The sequence below is a fragment of the Schistocerca piceifrons genome, chromosome 3 (assembly GCF_021461385.2).
Source record: "Schistocerca piceifrons isolate TAMUIC-IGC-003096 chromosome 3, iqSchPice1.1, whole genome shotgun sequence".
Classification (NCBI taxonomy): domain Eukaryota; kingdom Metazoa; phylum Arthropoda; class Insecta; order Orthoptera; family Acrididae; genus Schistocerca; species Schistocerca piceifrons.
In genome coordinates this window covers 666183950-666204820 of record NC_060140.1, presented here as the reverse complement: position 1 = coordinate 666204820, position 20871 = coordinate 666183950, and the positions used below count along the sequence as shown (strand labels likewise).

At 42.0% G+C, this 20871-nt stretch overlaps 1 protein-coding gene across 1 annotated transcript in view; it reads right to left on the bottom strand.

Moving 5' to 3' along the window:
• The window catches only part of LOC124787716 (HEAT repeat-containing protein 3), a 309813-nt gene that overhangs the window by 240626 nt on the left and 48316 nt on the right, over positions 1-20871 (bottom strand). The window lies entirely within an intron of this gene.

Below are 20871 nucleotides of genomic sequence, written 5' to 3'. Positions count from 1 at the left end.
TTATAATGGCCGTTTATTAGGCAGGATGCAGCGGAGCGAGCCCCGGCGAGGGCTCGGGCGCGGCCGAGGCACTCGTACCATCGGCTATGCACGCGAATGGCGCCCGCGTCGCTGAATAGCTGCCGGTGGGCGTGCTATTCCCGCCCCTAGAGCAGTTCCCATTCCGCCGCTGCGTCGGCAGAATAGATATGAAGCCATTAATTCCAGATGAGCAGGCATCTTCGAATGTCTTGATGTAAATTGTCATTGGCTCAAACGGAGTTTGCTCGTCGAGGCGGCAGTTGCGCGCCGGAGACAACACTGAATGCGTCATTAATCACTTTCCTTACCGGACGGTACAGGAAGAAGTTTCCCCTATGTCCGAAACTACACGAGGATATCTGCACAATATTTCCAGCAGTTCTGTAAATAGGCGGTTACACTCATTAACTCAATTCGTGTTTATCCACATCGATTCGATACTGTTCAACCATGGTGACATATGGTTCGCAATTGATGAAATGAAGCATAAGCAATGATATATTTATAGAAACCACAACGCAGATATGTGATCAAGTATGTATTTCATCAATTCGTTCTTCAGAATAAGAAATATTACGGATACTTGACAAGAAAATATGATTCCAATATAACCGAACATTCCAAAATAAATCTTTGAAGCTTACGTACCAGCTTTTGAAAAGGGCTATCATTGAAACTCGCGCGTGACAAAAAATTAACGATTTTCGACATACCCGGCTTGACGAAAATAATAATAGTTTTGGGTTACAAAATACAATAATTCATGCTTTAAACAAGATACTTCAATGACACCACATCTGTTTACATCATATGCCAATAATGTGTAGATGAACATAACAATCAAGAAGAAACCCGTGTTAAACAGCAGTAGATGTGGTGAATATTGGTTTGGAGCATACATAACAGGACTTCCTTGATAAATTAAGCAGATAAGCGATGGTTGAAAAAGGCTTTACACAATAAAACTTGTTTAACGTAACACAGGCAAGAAATAATATAATTCACACTGCGAATCACATGCTAGTTCATAGTTGTAGCCTTTTTAGCTTCCTCCAAAAGTCTTTAGAAAATGTTCTCCCATAACAGGAAACAGAACTCCTGGTCTTCAAAACAGAAAAAGACTCAATCTCTGTTCTTATTTTCCTTCACAAGGCTGAAAACATGTTCACATTCTCCACAGCTATAGGGTATGGTGAACTAAAGAGGATTACTCCAGAAATTATGTTATACTTGAGAAATCCAACGGCTCTACGAATTCTTCATATTTGTGCCCAACTGGAATCACTTGCAACATCGTGATTTGCAGCCCGTGTCATCTACCCGAAGAGCCGTGAACTACCTCTGAAGCTCATTCACCACATCTTTAGTTTCATTCTCTTCCTTGCATAACATGAAAGAACAACTTCGCAAGAAAAAAAGAATGAAAGGAAACTGTGCCCCTTCAATTTTGTCTAACCTAGCAACTTCAGCATGCTTTAACACGTCGTCCTTGAGTGGAAACCTGTTGACGATGCAGGCGCAGGGAGCACAAAAGTAGTTTCTCACTGATGAAAAGAAAAGGGATTTATCTGTATCCTGGAGACCATTCACTATGTTCGAAGTCTGAATGCCAATAAACTAACTCATCATCGCTTATTTGACATTGAATCAAGTTGTACTCAGCTTCAAGCAATGAGGAGCTTCGACTATTTTGGGCTTAACAAACTTGGTGAACAACTGCTTTAGCAAATCCATTAGAAGTTCTAATAAAAAGTGAATTTGTGGGGAGGAAGTCTGAAGGGCAACAGTCAATTTTTCAAATACAGAAATAATCACATGAAGGTAAATGCAAAAGGCCTTGTTCAAGTTTGAAGACAGGAACAAACAATTTTTCCTCGTGTTGTAGCAGAAGTCTTGCTTTTTGCGATGGATTCATCACATTTGGAAGAATATGCTATTCTTTTAGGGGCATGTACAGTAACAGAATAAACAATTCTCTTCTTCTGAAACTCTTTGGATCCACTTTGTTCAACTCTGGGTATTCTGAAAGCTGCCAAGCTTGTGGAAATGTTTTGGGTACATAATATTACTTCCTCTTTGAAGAAAGAAGTCAATCCCCACTGGTCCAGTAGTTTATCCAAACATCTGCCTAAAGATAACCAGGTAAAAAATGTCGTGTGGCTAGGGCCTCCCGTCGGGTAGACCGTTCGCCTGGTGCAGGTCTTTCGATTTGACGCCACTTCGGCGACCTGCGCGTCGATGAGGATGAAATGATGATGATTAGGACAACACAACACCCAGTCCCTGAGCGGAGAAAATTTCATAACTAGGTAGTACATACAAGCTTCAGAATTTTCTTTGCCTCTTTATTGTGCAAGTTCTGAAATTTCTGAAGGCGTTCTTTTCTTTTGACACTCTTGTCTAAGAAATAAAATACATCAACAAGGCTCTCATCCACTTTTAAGCAGTAATGTTCAAGCATCTTTTTCAGCTGCTAGACTACTCGGGTGGCATTTGCAACCTATGGTGGCAATACCTGGTTGAACGTCCTTCGGAAATGTTGAAACGCAATTTTCGTGTCCTATCATAATAAAAGGAGCTTTGCCGGAGGAGAAAGCTGCACGGTTTTCAATTGGTATGTTACGAGAATTCAGCTGTGATAACATCGGGTTACCTAGGTTTCGTCCTACTGAGTCCGTCTAACGCTGGTATGGATAGTGCGGTGCTCACTACTTTTAACCGGCGCGATATCACAGAATGTAACAACAGGATACAACTAGGCATTCGTAGCATTGCTTCCATCCGTTGCCAAAGAAAATGGTCCGTTCTGAAGACACTTAACTTTAGATGATGCATTTTTTGCCCTTTTATTTACAATGCACGTCATTTTCCTGCGACCACAATTATATTTCTTTGGAACTTTTGATGTGAGAAACACACAAAGCACCAGCATGATCAGCCGCACATTGTGTTCCACCAAAAACGATGTAAACAGGCACTCGGCAGTAATTACGTTACTTAACTTTCCAGACTTCGCAAAAAAAGGTGTTTATTATCTTATTGGCTTCCTTCGATTACTTAAATCATTTGTTCCACCTTGTGCAATATTAATATCACATACACATACAGTGCAAAGGGCAAATTTTTCTCCCTTTCTTTATTATAGTATGCACAGGAAATCAACAGAATGATTCTTTAAATGTCTGGACGTACTTTTTCTTGTTGGATTTATTCATGACCCTACAATAGGAATATAGTGTAGGAAAATGCCCGAGAACAAATGTGTCGGTATGTAATGAAACGTCCGCAGCTCGTGGTCGTGCGGTAGCGTTCTTGCTTCCCACGCCCGGGTTCCCGGGTTCGATTCCCGGCGGGGTCAGGGATTTTCTCTGCCTCGTGATGACTGGGTGTTGTGTGATGTCCTTAGGTTAGTTAGGTTTGAGTAGTTCTAAGTTCTAGGGGACTGATGACCATAGATGTAAGTCATAGGATTGAATGAACACGACTCCAACATCGTGGACACACACACACACACACACACACACACACACACACACACACACACACACACAAACAAACAAACGCGCGCGCGCGCGTGCGTGGAACGAATGTACTTCGTCCACACGTGGTCAAAGAATATGGATTAAATCATAAAAAGCGAACGGAGCGGAACAAAGAATTTCCGGAGCGCAGCCTGTCCACTGTAAGATTTATATGGAAGAACTATTTAAATTCTATTCCAATGACGACACAAACATCACACTCTTAAAAGTACAAATAATATCAAATAACGAGTTATCGACTATTGAAGACTTGCCTTCGAACTATGCAAACTATCGACTGTACAAAAATCAGGTGATTATCGAACGTTAACGCTCGAAATTTCTGTCTACGAAGTCGTAAAATGACACCGTCCAACCGTAAAATGGAGCAATTTCCGTACATTTTACGGATAAACTGTAGAAGTTTGCAGGTTTGTATAAAGTAAATAAAATCGAAGGAAACTGTACACTTTTTCCCATTTTACCCTTTACGTCTTATTGCCATATTCGATATAGCATACGAATATAATATTCGACTGACAGCTTGTTTTATTTTCATATGTATCGGGCCTTATCACTGATCGGTCATTGTGCAATGGCAAAAATTTCAAGTTAATTATGTTGAAAGTTATGTCATAATGATTTGTAATCTGAGCATATAATCTGCTTTGATAGAACAATGGAAAACCCGAGAAGTTCATCTCTGATAATTAAGCATTCGACAACTTGCAGCCTGTCGAAAACGCCAGGCTCTTCTCACTACAGACTTGGAGGAAAAGTTTCAAAACACGATACGTTTTACGACCCGATCTGTCATCACAAAGCTCTTACTTTGTGAGCAGTACCTAAATCCAGAACTTTCACTGTGACGGGTGCTTCGCAAACACAAAATCAACAGCATCTTCAGTCACTGTCGTTAGTTAATGCAGCTTGTAATACCTAGCAACCAAAGATGCACGAGCAACCAAAGATGCACGACGAAGTTACTGAATTCCAGTTGAGAAGCGAATGACGGACCGACCCTGCATTCAGCCACATACGATCGACCATCTTCCTGAATATTAACTATATCCGACGACGGACAACAACCACTGTTGAAAGTAAGATACATAACAGCTAGATACAACTAAAAAAACAAAGGTATCTTGTTCGATAATTTGACGCAGATGGGTAAGTTATATCAACTTTCACCTCTGTATGCCAAAGCTTTTTTCTTTTTTTTGTTGACTCTCACATACATAGGTGGAAATCACCAATTCGTGATAAAAGAAATCAGAAATCACACGGAAGGTTTACGGTGTCCGTTTTTCTCAAGTGCTATTCAACACAGGTCGAGAAGTAGTTTGAAAGTGGTTCTATGAAACCTCTGCTAGACATTTAAGTTTAAATTGTAGAATAATCATGTAGATGTGTATGGAATGTGCCATTTAGTTTCGCCAAGATTCTTGATTTGAGCGCTATAATGGAAAGGAAATTACCCATGTTTGCTACAAAAAATTGGATACCGCAGTGGCTGACTATTGACGGATTCCGCGCAGGCACGCAAGGGCAGGGGAGTTGTTATAACAGGGTATTTAAGGGGTTTGTGTCACGAACTGTAGTCTTTGAGTAGGGTAGACTGGGTATGGTTGACAATTTTCATTTGATTCCCTATATTATTGTTACTATGCAAGTTAGATGGAGTAAAAATGTTTTTTATAGTACAGTGTACATTTGTCTAAATGAAAATATTAAAATTTTGTCGCTAGTTACAATGGTTATCTCATAGGAGCAAATTAGAAAAAAATGAAAAATGTCACAACCGATCACACCCCAGGGGCGGTTGTGACAGTACCTGGGGTCAGTAGTGACACGTTAAATATTGCAGCAAAATAATATAAAATCAGTTTTATTGCAACTAATATCAAACATAATAGCAACATAATCTTCTTCTGTAAAAATTTAACTCTTATGCAACAAAAGAAATATAATCTTGGAACACTTTAATAGCTTGTAATTAATAAGGAACTCTAGCATCTATAGCTGTTATTATAAGTCGTCATATTACAATCAGCAAAAGAATTCAACTAAAATATCAAACTATACAATATAATAAGTGTGTTGAAATACAAAACATATAAATATATAGGCATTATAAAAACCAGTGAAACAAAAATCTTACAATGTCTTATTCAATGAAAATCTAAGCATTTGTGTAAATATGATCACAAAAAAACAAAGAACAGTAGAAATATAAGGTTGATTCTTAGTTCTAAAAGTGCTTAAGTACGACACTGAGATCTAGTCTGACTCATCACAATTATGACAAATGTAAAACCGACTGCCACCTGCGCACTCCAAGTGGGACCAGAGCTCACATTTTCCTTGACATTTTATCCATTTTTCGCAAGGCCTACTTTTTGAATATGGGCCTAAGCAAACCAGACAGAAATAATCTTCTTCATCCTTTGACGATGGTGGTATCTACCTTTTCTTTGCTTTGTTTTTCTTTTTCCTTTATTTATTTCCTCTTGATTCAGTAAGATGTTTCTTTACCTGCTGAGCCTTCAATCGTTTTTCTTTTTCGTCATATTCTTGCCTAACTGCCTCTTTTTCAGGCGTGTCTGTATAAATGGTTGACTTTTTATTCTGGAACTTCTTGTTTTTCTTTGCAGAGCCTTAGGAAAAGGCCGAACAATTTCAGGCGAGAAAACAGGTGGAGTGGCTGAGAATGATGCAGTTAGCTCAATAATACTTGAACTTGGGATTGAAGATTCGCATAATAAAGAAGCTGAAAGTGGCTCAAATTCATCATTGCGTTCAGGATTGTTCTCTCCAGAGTCAGGTCTTTCTACTGCAGACGATGGTGAAAAGCCAAATTCTTGTGTTAAAAACTGTGGTATTTCATTGTTAACCCCAGCATTGTTTTTCCCAGTCTCAGGGTTCGGTGTGTGCATTTCAAGAGATGGTGTTGCACAAGTGTTCTTTTCTGTGTCAGGGTTTGCTCTGTCCGTAACAAAGGAAGATTCAAAGTCAATTTCTTGAAATACATTACGATTATAGGGGTAAATACCAGTTTTGCAAAAACCAGCCTGAATGTTCGATTGTGTCAAAGTCAGAGGCATAGCAGTTTCGATAATACCTGGTATATCGTAGACTGTCATTGTTTTTCCAGGGCGACTCCGCATCCAGCCATCACAAGCAGTATTTATAGATTTCTTGAAGGGTCCGAACACAGATCTATCCAAGGGTTGAAGTTTGTGCGAACAGTGTGGAGGAAATGAAAGCAATGTGATTCCATTTTCTTTACAAAAATCCAGTGTGTTGATGTGGATGTGTGAGGAATGTTTATCCAGCAATAGCAACACTTTATGCGTTTGAGAAGCATTAGAGAATTTCTTAAAATGTTGGAGAAATACTAAGAACGATTCGTCTTGCATCCATCCTGAAGGATTTGCAGTCCCAATTGATCCTACAGGCCCATCCCTAACAAAATGATCACGATAACGAACACGTGGAAATATAAATAGAGGAGGCATAGTATTCCCCAAGGCATTTACTGCAAAAGCAACTGTGACTAATGTGCCTCGCTCAGCTGAAGTAAGAGCCCCACTTGGCGTACCCCACGTCTTGCTACTACCTTGTCAGGTTTTTGGACAGTAGTGACGCCTGTTTCGTCAACATTGTATATATCCTGTGGTTCATATTTCTGTCTGTCCATAACAGTTTGCAGATTGTCATAAAAAGCTTTTACATTTGTTTTATTAAAGCTCGTTGCTCTTGAAAGGCTAGTTGCTTGGGCTACGCGAACAGAGAGTGAAGGATTTCTATTCATGAATGAACGAAACCATTCCTCGCCAGCCATCTCATTCTCGAGCCAAGTAGCAGGTCGCTTCAGATTGTATTTAGTACTAAGTTCGAAAGCTAGCTTCCGCACCTCTTTCGGAGAAATGCCAAAATATATTTCTGCGTACCGTGTTATATAAAGTGCCAGCTGCTGTTCCTGTTCCTCAGAGAACACTTTATTATGTGCGACATATCCCATGCTGACGCTGTCTTCATTCTGGCCTGCAGTGACTCCATCGCGTTTACGAATGTATCGTAGCAAAGACATGCGATTAACTTCGTGCATTTCCGCGGCTCTGCGTATAGAACTCCCGTTTTTCACTTCTTTATAAGCGCCTTCATATTTTGTAATGCCACACTGCCCTCTGTCAGTCTTCCTCAACCTCTTTCTGGGCATCTAGAAAAAAATAATTATCTTCGTGTCACAACGGTACCCAGAAAATATGTCACAACCGTACGCTGAAAACATGTCACAACCGTACCCAACGCACTCCTCCACAAGAAAAACATCGCAATGGCAATACAAAATTTTCTACGTGCGAAGTAATCACTGATATTAAAATACTAATGTTCAACGTTTAATGAGAAGAAACTCTCATTACTTTATCAGTACACATATAGCAACAATCATTAAAAGAAATGGAATCAAGAAACTTACTTTTGACCGTTGAAAAGTAATGTAGACCGCTGCTAGCGTTATTGTCGCGCGACGGCTGACGCAATACTGTGACAAGTCCAGACGGGCACGCCGTTTTTGTCTCACTCCCACTCTCCACGTTATTCTTTTTTGTTTGGCTAATATGGCGACTGTCACAACCGTACCCAGTCTACCCTATAATCTAATCCTTTATACTATCCAGGATTCCAAATGGACTTATTTTTCTTGATCACCTGTAGGTGGAAATTTGGGACAGCACCTTAAACAGCTCTGAAATGATTTACCTATGAAAGGCACCTCTTTGGGGTTTGAATATCGGTAAATTACATGATTTTTATTTTGTAAGGAAGTTCTGAATTCTATCTTGTTTAAAGCTCCGAAGCTTCTTGAACAAGAAGAACTGAAAGTTCATCTGATTGGAAGTATACTTGGCAGGCTTTAGGGATGCCCTAGTGTCGCTCCATAACCATGGGTATCATTCTGGCGCATTTGACTGTACCTTGAGGTCAGGGTGGGCGTTCATTTTGCGTCGATATTCATGTACGCCAAAGTATGTCGATGGCTGGATTGATGTTAATGTTATCTTAGATTTGATGAGGATATTTAGCCATTGTAGTGGTCATTACTGTAGAAAAGTTACAGCATCAGTTCTCCGAGAATATAATTTTTTAAAGAGAGGGTAGGATGTAGAAATAGTGGCCCAAAGTGTCAAATAGCCCTCCGTTCCCAATTAATGAAGTACACACTGGCACGAAAATCGAAGCATACGCACGCAACCGAAGCCTGGGTCAGGTTGGTCAACATATAGTCTATCAAAGGAAAAAAAGAATCACTGAAGATTAGGACGAGTATTTATGGCCAGTTTAATAATGCTCTGCCGTTACTAAAAAACACATTCTCATCTTAAATCAGGAAACTTAATATTTTACGATAATATAATTTCCCGTACTAACAGTACAACGTATCGGAGCACATACTTTTCTCGATACGAAAGCGGAAAATCGTTTTATACAGGTAAACAGTACCGGTGCGCACCGAAGCAACTTAAACAGTGGTACTTACTTTAAAAAGGATTTCTCCGTACTATCTACACCGCGGTGACAAAGTCATGGGATAGAGATATGCACTCATTCAGACGGCAGTAGTATCACGTGTACAAGGTATAAAACGGCAGTGTATTGGCGGAGCTGTCATTTGTACTCAGGTGAGTCATGTCAAAAAGCCTCCGACTTGATTATGGCCTCCCGATGGGAATTAAAAGACTGAATGCGGAACAGTAGTTGGAGCTAGACGTATGGGACATCCATTTGGAAATCGTTCAGAATCAAATATTATGAGATCCATAGTGTCAAAACTGCGTCTGGAATACCACATTTCAGGCATTGTCTCTCACCATGGACAACGCAGTGGCCGACAGCCTTCACTTAACGACCCAGAGCAGCGACGTTTGCTTTGAGCTCCCAGTGCTGACAGACAAACAACACTGTGTGAAATACCCGCAGCAAGCAATAAGGGACGTACGACGAACATATCCATTAGGACAGTGCGGTGAAATTTGGCATTAATGGGCTATGATGACTGGACCTTTGCTAACAGCACATCGCCTTTAGCGCCTCTCCTGTGCTCGTCACCATATTGGTTGGACTCTACACGACTGAAAACCGTGACCTGATCAGATGGGTCCTTATTTCTGTTGTAAAGAGCTGATGGTTGAGTTCGAATGTGACGCAGACCCTACGAAACCATGGACCCAAGTTGTCAACAACGCACTTTGCAAGCTGGTGGTGGCTCGATAATGATGCGAGTTGTGTTTACATGGAATGGATTGGGTCCTCCACTCCAAGTGAACCTCTAGGAGACCATTTGCAGCCATTCATGGACTTCGTGTTCCCAAACAATGAATTTTTTTTGGATGACAATAGGCCGTTTTATCGGGTCACAAATGTTCACGATTGGTTTGAAGAACATTCTAGGTAGTTGGAGCGAATGATTTGGACACCCTGATCACCAGACAAGAATCCCATTCAATATTTATGGGGCATAATTGAGAAGTCAGTTCGGGCACAATATCCTGCACTGCTAACTCTTCCGCATTTATGGACGGCTACAAGGACAGCACGGCCATGCCACATCGAGCTGCTACAATATGCCGGGCAAAACGATGCGCGACACGATATTAGGAGGTATCCCGTGACTTCTGTCACCTCAGTGTATGACGGTTTATAAGCTGCACAAAAATGTCAGATTGGAATTCGCACCGCGAACTGCTAGAGCCGCACCGTCGCACTTTTGCTCGTGTGCAGCACTCGGCCTGTGACGTTAGCTGCAGGCGTCGAGATAGCACTGTCAGTGTAGTACCTGACGATAGCGTAGAACTGCTCATTGCCGAGCTCGTGGCTCCAGCACACGCCTCGGGGTCTCCACGCACGTGCGATGAGGGCCGTGAGGAATGCGCGCCGGGCCGCGCTGACAGCGCGCAGCCTGAAGCTTCATTGGACCCTGCGGGGGCGGCGCAGATGCCCGCCATCCGTCGCAGTCATGCGTTCCGCGGGCACGCCGTCCCTGGAGTGAGGGCGGCGTCGCGCCGAGATTTACCACGGAGCGCGGCAGTAAACCTCCGCTATGCTCGCCGCCGCACCACCGAGACCCTATTTATTTTCGCCTGCGACCAGTCATTCGAACACTGCCACCAGCCGCGGTTATTCCACCACACAGACAAGGGTAATGCTTCCTTAATCATCGCGGCGGTAAAAAATGGCAAATAACGGCAACACTGTACTACTGTAAAACTTTCTAATTCTATTAAGTGTAAATGGACGACCATGTTTGGTAGAGTAAAGACGGATTCGCAGAGTACGTAACTGGACAACTGTTAAGGAACAGGTACATCTGGGAGATAAATAACATGAGCATTCACCTGGACAAACGGAATCCTAATGAGATTACAGGCTTACAAATACCGAATGATAGTGAATTGAATTTTATAACACTAGGTGCATGCAAACAAACCTGCAACAATCACTGCAACCAAGACTGCTTCTTTCATCATACTGCACAGGCTCCTCTACCGATAAGGCGGGCTATAGCAATGGGCAGTTCCAGCTGCCAATGCTTACTAGGTTTGATATTGGTCTAATCCTGCAAACGTCAAGGCTACACAAGATCCTGCACATTTAAAGCAGAAATGTAATGGATGTAACGGAGCTTCCACTCCAAAGTGTCGGAACTTCTGATTGAAAATGTACCTTGGACTCAGTTTTTAAAACGGAGGTTTTACCGAAGCTTACGGTTCAAAGTCTGAACCTCAACCTTCAAAACGGCAAACAGCTTAATCTGGTTTTGCCTCCAGCGTATCCAGGGCGCTCAAAGAACTTGACTGTCAGCCGGGCTGCCCGCTAAAAAGGAATGCTGCTGTTCACAAATCGCCTCAGCCGTGGTAAGAATTAGTGGAATTTCCTATGGGCCTTCTGCAAAAGGAAGAAGTATTCGGGACTGGAGAGTGGAAACACTCCACAAACAGTTAGAGGTCCGCACGGTCTCTAAAGTCAGTATTTCACGTACTGCTGTTACTCTGTGAGGCAGTCAGTAACTATCAGCTGCTTTCTAGCCTGAAAAGTGATCATAATGAAGGGCAAGAGAAGTCTGAAAATCAATGGAAATGCTGCGAAGCGTAAAATTGGTGAGAAAATTCATTTAACAATTTCTTAAAAGAGCATTTCAAACATTTACACTGCGCTGAATATGAAGAACACAAGAAACCGACCCATCAAATAAAGCCTGATGATTCATGAGAAACAGTGCAGCTACACGACGTGGCATGGATTCACCAAGTCGCTGGAAGTCCCCTGCAGCCATATTGGGCTATGCTGCCTCCATAGCCGTTTATAATTGAGAAAGTTTAGCCAGTATATGTTCGTTGTACGCCGAGTTTGGCTGGCGTGGGTTTTTCACGCAATGTTGCTTGTCTGTCAGCACTGACAATTCCGCGAAAACGCCGCTGCCCTCGGTCGTTAAGTGAAGACCGTCAGCCACTGCGTGGTCCTAACACTGTGGATCTCCGAATATTGCATACCCTAACGATTTCCGAAATGGCATGTTCCATGCGTCTCTCACCAACATTCCGCATTAAGTCTTTTTATTCTTGTCGTGCGGCCATAATCATGTCGGAAACCTTTTCACATGAATTACCAGAATACAAATGATAGCTCCGCCAATGCGCCGGTAAGTTATACCCCGTGGACGCAATACTAGCATTTAGCTATCCCTTGACTTATGTATAGGTTATACGGATTCTCCACGTGCGAGAAACACGAGTAAGTGGCCACCACGAACGGATACGGAAGAAGAGTAGCACACATTGATAAAAAGGATCGCTCTTATACCATCAATATTAGATATTATTCCACCTTCCCTTCTGTTAACTCTCGTCCACGTCTAAAATAAGAACCATTATGCAGATCCCACATCAAATCATTTGTCTTGAGAGTTGGTAGGATAGCGTGGTCATTCGGCGTCCTTCCACTAAATACAGCGTGAAATAGTTGTTCTCGTTTGCAAATGGAAATTTGTGTTGCCACGCTACTCACTGGTGATTATTCCAAGTTCAGCTACGAAGTTTTACCAGCAAATTTGTAAGTTATAAGCTCTTGCCGCCACCTGAAAATTCCTGAGCTCCCGTCGGCCGTCACCGTTCCGTGTCGTCGTGCGATAACCTCAGGTATATGAAAAATCCTGGAAGGAACACGGTGCTGAAGTTTGCATTGGAATGCAACCAACAGACTCAGAGTAACGACGCACCATGTGTAAAACTGGTCAATCTTTGCACTGCAGTCATTGTCAACTTTAAGAATAACTTAGCGAGAAAGTCTGCAAAGGCTACTTTGCACTGAAATTACTAAAAAAGAACCGAAGCCTGAATAGTCAATGCTGATCTACACAAATGCGTGTTCAAATATGAACCGAATTTATGTTTCAATAGAATTAAAAACACACATTTTACTTTTGTGCGCAAGCCAAACTCACGGTTACGTGACAAATTCTCACACGAACATTGGATTCACAATCACGCAATGGAAACGGACCTGGAGTACTAGAACCCACGGACAATAACGAAGGTTACTGAGGTCAGCAGAGCGCGCCGGTGGTGGCAGAGATCGGGCAACGACCAATAGTCTTATTGCGTACTTCTGCAAATCAAAGTGCATTTCAACTTCCTACAGAGTATTTCAGAATTCCCCGAATTTTCCATTAAATTCAGTTTCCACCAATGTCATATTTAGGGTCTATAGAGAGAAGCTACGGTTCGGGCCCAACCAGGGAAATTTTGTGAAAACGAACTGGAAAAATTAGCACTTTTCAGTAATTTTCGTATAAAAACCTACAAAACCAGCACTTAAGGCTTATTATTTAATTCTGTAAAATTTTACTATAAAAGTGGGATATAGAGAAGTGACGAAATTCAAGAAAAAATTAGAACCATTAAGGTATTCAGCACAGTTTATTAACATTGGTACTGACAACTATTTTTTTTAAATCGATATCTCAATTTTAATATTAATGAATTGCACCAATAAGCAATTGGTGGTAACATATTCGTAACTATTACGACAAAATAATTATAAAAATACATTATTTCTAATCATGAATTTAACTGACTTAAATTTCCCACTAAAATAATGCTCACCGTGGCAGCTTCCTGGTGGTGACGTCGTCGTAATCTGTCGGACACTATGGCGCATAAAACATCCTGTACGATTCTCGCGATATCTCGTCAACGAATAAAGTTATCTACAAACGATTTTCCCCAGCTTTAAAAATCCACTTCCTTTTCGTGACGGTAAGTCAAATATTTTATTGATCCTGGTTCGGATAACTTAAGTGCGAGGGAAATAGGCTTTCCAACAAATGGAACTCACTTAAAACTCCAAAAACTCCGTCAAATATACTTTTGGTCTTAGCGATTTTGCTAATCAAAGTGTCGACAGGGCGTCACTGAGATTTCGATTTGTGATTTTAAGAAGGCGCGCTTCACATTACTATAACAAGGACCTTTCTTGTTGTAAATCTCTGTGGAGCGGCGCCCTGAAGCTGCGGCTTAAATAGCATGCGCGTAAATGCGCGCTGATCGCCACCCTGTAGGAGAGCTGGACCGTGGTTTAAAACGCGATACGGAGCTGGGTGGTAAGGCGAGAACGACGAATCAGGTGCGTAACGGCGAAGTAGTTGCGGACAGCCCGAAGGAGCGTCAAGTTACGGCGAGTGAGCCAGCACAGTGCTGCGATGGGCTCGGGTGAACGGCATACGGGGAAAAGTGGGAGAGGGAGTGTGGTAGGTTTAATCCCAGAGCGTTGGGACCCGTGCAATCCCAGCACATTAAAGTTAAGCAGAGCAGATCTCAAGGGGTCCCCGGTGGCATCCATTAATGACTGCAGGGGATTGAGAAGGCTGCCCGCCGCGCCGCAGGGAGAGAGGACGAAGGAGCGAGGAGCGCGGCTTACGTATGCAAAGGTAAAAGCTGCTCGCGAGCGAACACCCGGCCACACACGGACGGGAGCGCGCACATTCTTCTCGAGCAGAAGCTGCGCGCCCACGGCGCATTTCCGCACTTTGCATAAATCTCGCGGCATTATGAGGGTGGAATGAGGTCGCGACGTTGTTTCGACCGGGACATCCATCGTGGCGGGGGAGAAGGTCGCCGCATATTTTACGCGCGATCCCCCAGCGGGCACGGCGCGGCTCAGAGCTGCACGCGTGATGGGCGGGGGCCCGCCGCCCTTGGGGCCAGACTTGAATTAGCGACGCCGCTCTCTCACCGATGGCTTTCTCGGCCGGATCCTCTACCCACTGCATTCCATGCTCGCTATAGTCCGATTTGAACTAGTTCGCATCTGACATATAGAGGGCTGGACTACTCCCTCCACCAATACGAGCCTGCCACTGCCGACTCCCGGCGTTTTGGCACTTCCGTCGCACAAAGCACTTTTACTGCCACTTTTCGGGTGAGGCGTTGCAGTGGGAGATCCGTGTTATCTTCGCATGTTTTAACATCCACGATTCAGCACAGGGAAGATACTACCGAGTGAGATATTTTGGTAATCAATGAATGGAAAAAAGTGAATGAGTTCAATGGTTTTACAGATAAGACGTGACAAGTTTCAGCCTTTTTTTATAGAATAAAAATCCACTTCAGCTGCCAGTAATTTTCTCGATTTATTTCACGACCGGTTTTAAAGGTTCGAAACCGGTGGTGGAACAAATGAAGATAATTACTGTCAACTGAAGATTTTTATTCTATAAATATGTTCCTCAGTTGCGTTTGTTCACCTGATCAACAGTTTCAATCTGTTTCCCGGACGGGAAAATTTAACATATTTTTAAAAAAAGTCAACGTTAACTCCGATTCCGAGTAACATACAAACGGATTTTAAGCATGCTTAAAAATGAAGAACGGCATCATGGAACAACGAAAACATGCTGTAAAGTGTATTTATTCACAGATCACTAGTTTCGGTTAAGTTATTGTCTTCACGTCACGGATTAGAGCTACATCAGGTTAAACGTTTTTTTTTGCAGTTAAATACATAATCCTTTATCTTCAGCATGCTGGAATTGAAACAGGTCTGCAACTTTTAAGTGATTACAATAACTGTTAGAGGAATGGACTTAAGCTGCTTGCGAAGTTTTATTTATTTATCTATCGATGTCTAATTTCGGGCAGCTTGTCCATTATAAAAGCATCCATGTACATACGTCTTGAACCACAACCAGACGTGCATTTAAGTAAACTTTTTGATATACAGTGATGTTTATGTGTAGACGCTACGCTGTATATTGCCACGCGTAAATGTTTTGTGGCAGCAACTTACATGCATGTGTGGCTGTAACGCAAGACTTACATTACATGGGTGATCTGATAAGAGACAAGCCGTCCGAAACCCGTCATCAATAAATAAATAAAACTTCATGCGCAAATTAAGGCGGTTCCTCTAACAGTTATTGTATATACATAATTGCTCGTATTTGGAGTATCTGACACACACACACACACACACACACACACACACACTATCTTACATATTCTTCGTCAGTCACCAAGCACAAAAATCGACAGTCCACGGTACTGTTCAGTGTACTGTCTGAGCAAAGTCTATGATACGACTTTTTCTGGCTGGGAAGAAGACTAACTGTACATTTAATATTGCTAACTGCGACGAAATATGCTGTCGCTTTAGAAATTAATTGTATATCTTGGTTTTTCTTAATTGGTTCCGATTCCTTGGTGCAGCTGCAATTTCGGCACTGATCTGAAGTAAGGATGGATGCGAATCTTTACAGAACCGTGTCGAATTCATGTCTTCAATCTTCTTTCTACTGTTTCCTCGTTAACTCCTTACTGAGTAGAAAAGAACTGGCCTAATACCCTGGCCTACGGATTCCGTTGCCGATTCCCAACAAATAAACATGGTGCCAGAATGTCCGCAACTACGGTAAAGACGCCACCTCCCCTTGACGCACAACGAACTTACAATAATTAAAAGCTTACCCCCAAAATAAAATCCATGACGGCTTGCAGATTCTGCATTAAGTTTTACACGACGGAGATACTGTGCACTCGGAAGAACACACCCATGCTAATACCATTCTCTGGATTAGAAGCGAGCGAAAAGTGTGAAATTTCAAGGAGGAACAATGTGATCACCAGGATTGGGAGCATCTCAGTCTTCTACGTGCGAAAAACAGCGCCACATGCAGTTCGAGCTACGAATCCTGCATCCTGCACAGTGTGATGAAATGGAGAGACGATAATTACCTTGGTGCAACACCAGGCTGCTAGAAGTTGATTCTGCCGGCCAATTTTAGGGTAAGTTTCCGACATTAATCTATTCATTGGGCTACACCACCTGACCAACCAAAACAAATGTTTTCAAAACACCTATTGTTGAACTTCGGTTATGCCAGCCAACAATACAAAATAGACATCACGAAAGTAATGCAATATCTACTGACGTGAGGAGACGCGAAGTTCTGTGAGTAAATAAAGTGTTATAGGTGGCATCAAAGTTTAATAAGCCATCGAGCGAAATGCATTTTTGTTGATATCGAGCAAAATTTTCTCAATCAGTCCGACTTTTTCTCATGTTATTTTCAATGTCAGTCTAACATCGTGGAGAAAATGAGTAAAATATTTTTGTGAATATTTTCTAGCTTCATTTCATAACTCGATGCGTACCCTGGATTTTTTCATATGAGGATCTAATTTCAGATCGTTGAATCAAAAAGGCGGAATTCATATTCACAGAACATAAAAAGATGTATTTTGCAGACACGACTGAAATATGTATATTGTTTATGTACCACAGTACTCTACCTTAAATATACTAACTAAATATCAATCTTTGAGATACAATCTTGGGTACTTCTTGTCGAATTTAGTACTTGTGACAGGTTTTCAAACTCACCATATAAGTTGTGCAAAACTGACAGGATTTGAATCTTGCACATTCTCGCAAAAATTTTCGCGGACGCCTATGCCACTTGATATCACGTACAGGCACGCATAGTTTTCATTAACGTCACGAAAAAATTAGTTTTGTCTACAAGTACATGTCTGCAGACCTGGAACACAGCAAAAATCCCATTGCACGCCGCAAGAGACAAAACAAAATTGCACAGTCCGCTAATAAAGTGGCATAGTGTGCCATAATTCATTTCCTGCAATTGATGAAAGGGGAAAAACGATGTAACAATCAATGCTGAGCTCGCGCAAATGTACGGCAACCATGCCTGCAGAGGCCTGCCGAGTGTGATCAAACAAATCTGAATTACGAAGAGACAAACCATTTCTGTGAAGAACATGTCTGTGAAGAATCTGGAGTCGCAAGAGAAGTGGGCATCCAGGTGCTGGAAGATCGGCGTACCACAGTCGAGGCGATATTGGTAGAGGTGAACAGTCTTAGATCAGTTAATATCTTGCATGACATTTTGAACGTGACGAAGGTCACCTCCCGCTGGATTCCGCTCCTTCAAACCCACACAAATAGGCCGCCGAACAGAGACAGCAGTGGAAAAGTTGCAGCTGTGTCAGGCCAATCCAGGTGACCTCTTTTAGTTGGCTGTTTACCGTGGACGAGTGCTGCGTGTATTACCAGACCTCGAGACCAATGAGCAAAACAAGCAGTGGAAATGTGGATTCATTACCGCTAAGAAATGAGGAAACTCAACCATCGTCGGTTAAGATGATGCTGAGCATCTCTTTGTACTGTTATAGTGTGATGTTAACAGATTCATATTCAAGTGCAGAAGGAACAACCACATTCAATCACAAACACTTCCTGTCTATCCTGAAATTTCAGAACTTTAAAGAGGTAGGGAGTACTTAACATGTCTAGATTTGGCTTGGGCAGTTGCACGTATTTCCTCTCTTCGTGGCCACTGAATGTGAAGCTGGAACTGAGTGCACTGCTTTGGAAAAAATGAGAGACGTTGCAAAACGCTGAAACAGGCTGCAGTTCAGTTGACGAATTTAAGAGATACATTTCTCGGCAAGTGCTGGTTGTGAGAAATGTAAGACCACATTAAGAAAGAAACGATGATATGGCCAGACCTAGAAGTGAGCGGATACGAAAGTCCTCTCATTGCTTAGAAAAAAATCTATTCTTAGACTCTCCATGTAGCACGTCTGAAATAATTTTTTTTTATTTTTTTTTGTCTCAACGAACTCCCCATTCACTAGCAGCAAGCACTACTTGGAAGATGCGGTGGCAACAATGAATTGTTTAAATGTCTGCTGTTTGAACTGGAGCTTGTGTTTGACAAACAAAATACAAGGGAAAAAAGAAGGGCAAACAAAGGGAATAATCAGCTACCCTACAAGGATAACGAAAGCAGGAATGAGTGAAACTCCAAGGTGTATGACAGAAAATAGTAGCTCAGCAGGACCATAGGAAATACAGGAACCAGGGCTACGGTGCTGAGAATTCCTCACAGGTTTGACACAAACTGGAATGAACAGTGGCATAGCCAGCACGGTAACAACCAATGGGGCAAACAGAAATATAATAATAACAACAGCAACAGAATCGAAGTCAGAGGTCCAAATCCGGCCAACGAACTACAACAGCTAAGAAACTCTTAACTGATGCCAGATGTGAATCTCTTTCTAGAATAGGAACTTTGTCATTTGTTGTTTTCATTTTTCGTTATGAGAACTAGGCTAGATCTTATCTTTTTTGTGAAATTCTCCTTCTGTGTTACTGCATGTAGAATACGGTCCACATTAGTGTCTAGATTCTCTCTGTTTTTCTGTGGTTTTCTGTGTTTCTCTCGGTCTCATTTTGTTTGTTTGTGTGAATGGCAGTCTTGTGTCAGACACCATCCATACGTCAATACAGTTCATCAAAGTCAAACAGTTTTCTGTTTTGGGCAAATATCTCATTTATTCATTGTCTGTCTGCTCCATAGCGATCCACACTGTTCTGTTTCGTGTGGGCTGTCAAAGTGTCTTTGGCTACATTCTGTGTGAGAGTGTGAAGGTACAAGAGATTGGCACACGTGTAGGTCATGTTACGCTCTTCTAGTTTTGTTCCAGATGAATACAGCTACACATTAGTACGTAAGTCCGTCCCCGGAATATTTGTTATGTGGTTAGAATGCTAAGGCACCCAGAGTGCAACCCTCACAACAAGATTGCAGGGTCATCGGGAGTTGTTTTACATAGGCATGTTAAGTCTCACCAGTTTTGGGAGCGCCGGGTTCCACATCATATGCTTAATATGTTAAAAGGACCTTACAACCCACCCTCACTATAACAGCAAAGGGTCACACCATCAGTTTGCAACTGTGACAATGTCACAATGCCCTTGGGCATATGCACAATTTGTAGTGACTGACAGCAATGTCTTCACTGCACAAGTACCCCATATTGATAACGTAACTGTAACTACCAACTCATACCTTCTTTACTAGCTTGTAGGTTTTGCACATTTCATATGCACTGGATCTGTAGTAGGACATAGCAGGTCTTTGTGACTAACAGTATCTTATGAGTTTCAGAGAAATCAAATCGTCCTGATTAGCAGCATGCAGACCAGCGACAGATCCACAACTCACAGAAACCAAACGGCGAATACATCCTCTCACGAGGCAGTTCTCACTGTTGGACAGCACAATGGGGACATCAAGCTGCTCAATAATATGGAATGAGAAGAAAATAGTTTGTGTACATCAAACAAATACCCATAATCATTTATAATTTCAGTTATGTTGACGATAGTGGTGGTCGATGTCCTTACTGATTTGATTTTGCCACAGTAGTTTTAGGAGATATGTTGCAACTATGTCCACAGTTACTGTCCTCATGGAAGGGAAGTAATAACAAGCACTACTTTGAATTTGTCCTAAAAGGGGAACCCCCTACCATTCACTTCTAAGTCCTTTACTTACGTACATTAGAAATTGATACAACAGTTATCCTAGGCACACCTAACATTAAGTTGCATATCACATTCATAGTTAGATATCTAGGAGTATAGAGATTAAGTTATCCTTGTCTCATCTTCTGTTTAGCACCTCGCAATAGAGAGAAATACTCAGACCCATAGTACACACGGTTCTTTGTTTTCATGAACTGGTAAATGGAAATATGTAAAAACAATGTTTTAATATATTTGTAAGGGTTGTGGAATATGCATCAGAAACAGAATGCATCAGTACTGTTACAGTAATCCACAATGGAGTCCGAGAAAAGACGAAGTGGAGCCTGGTACTCGAGCGGTCAGCAGAAGGGCGAGGTGGAGGGAAGGAATAGCTGAGCAGGTGACTGATGTGCAGCAAGAGGCCAGCGACATT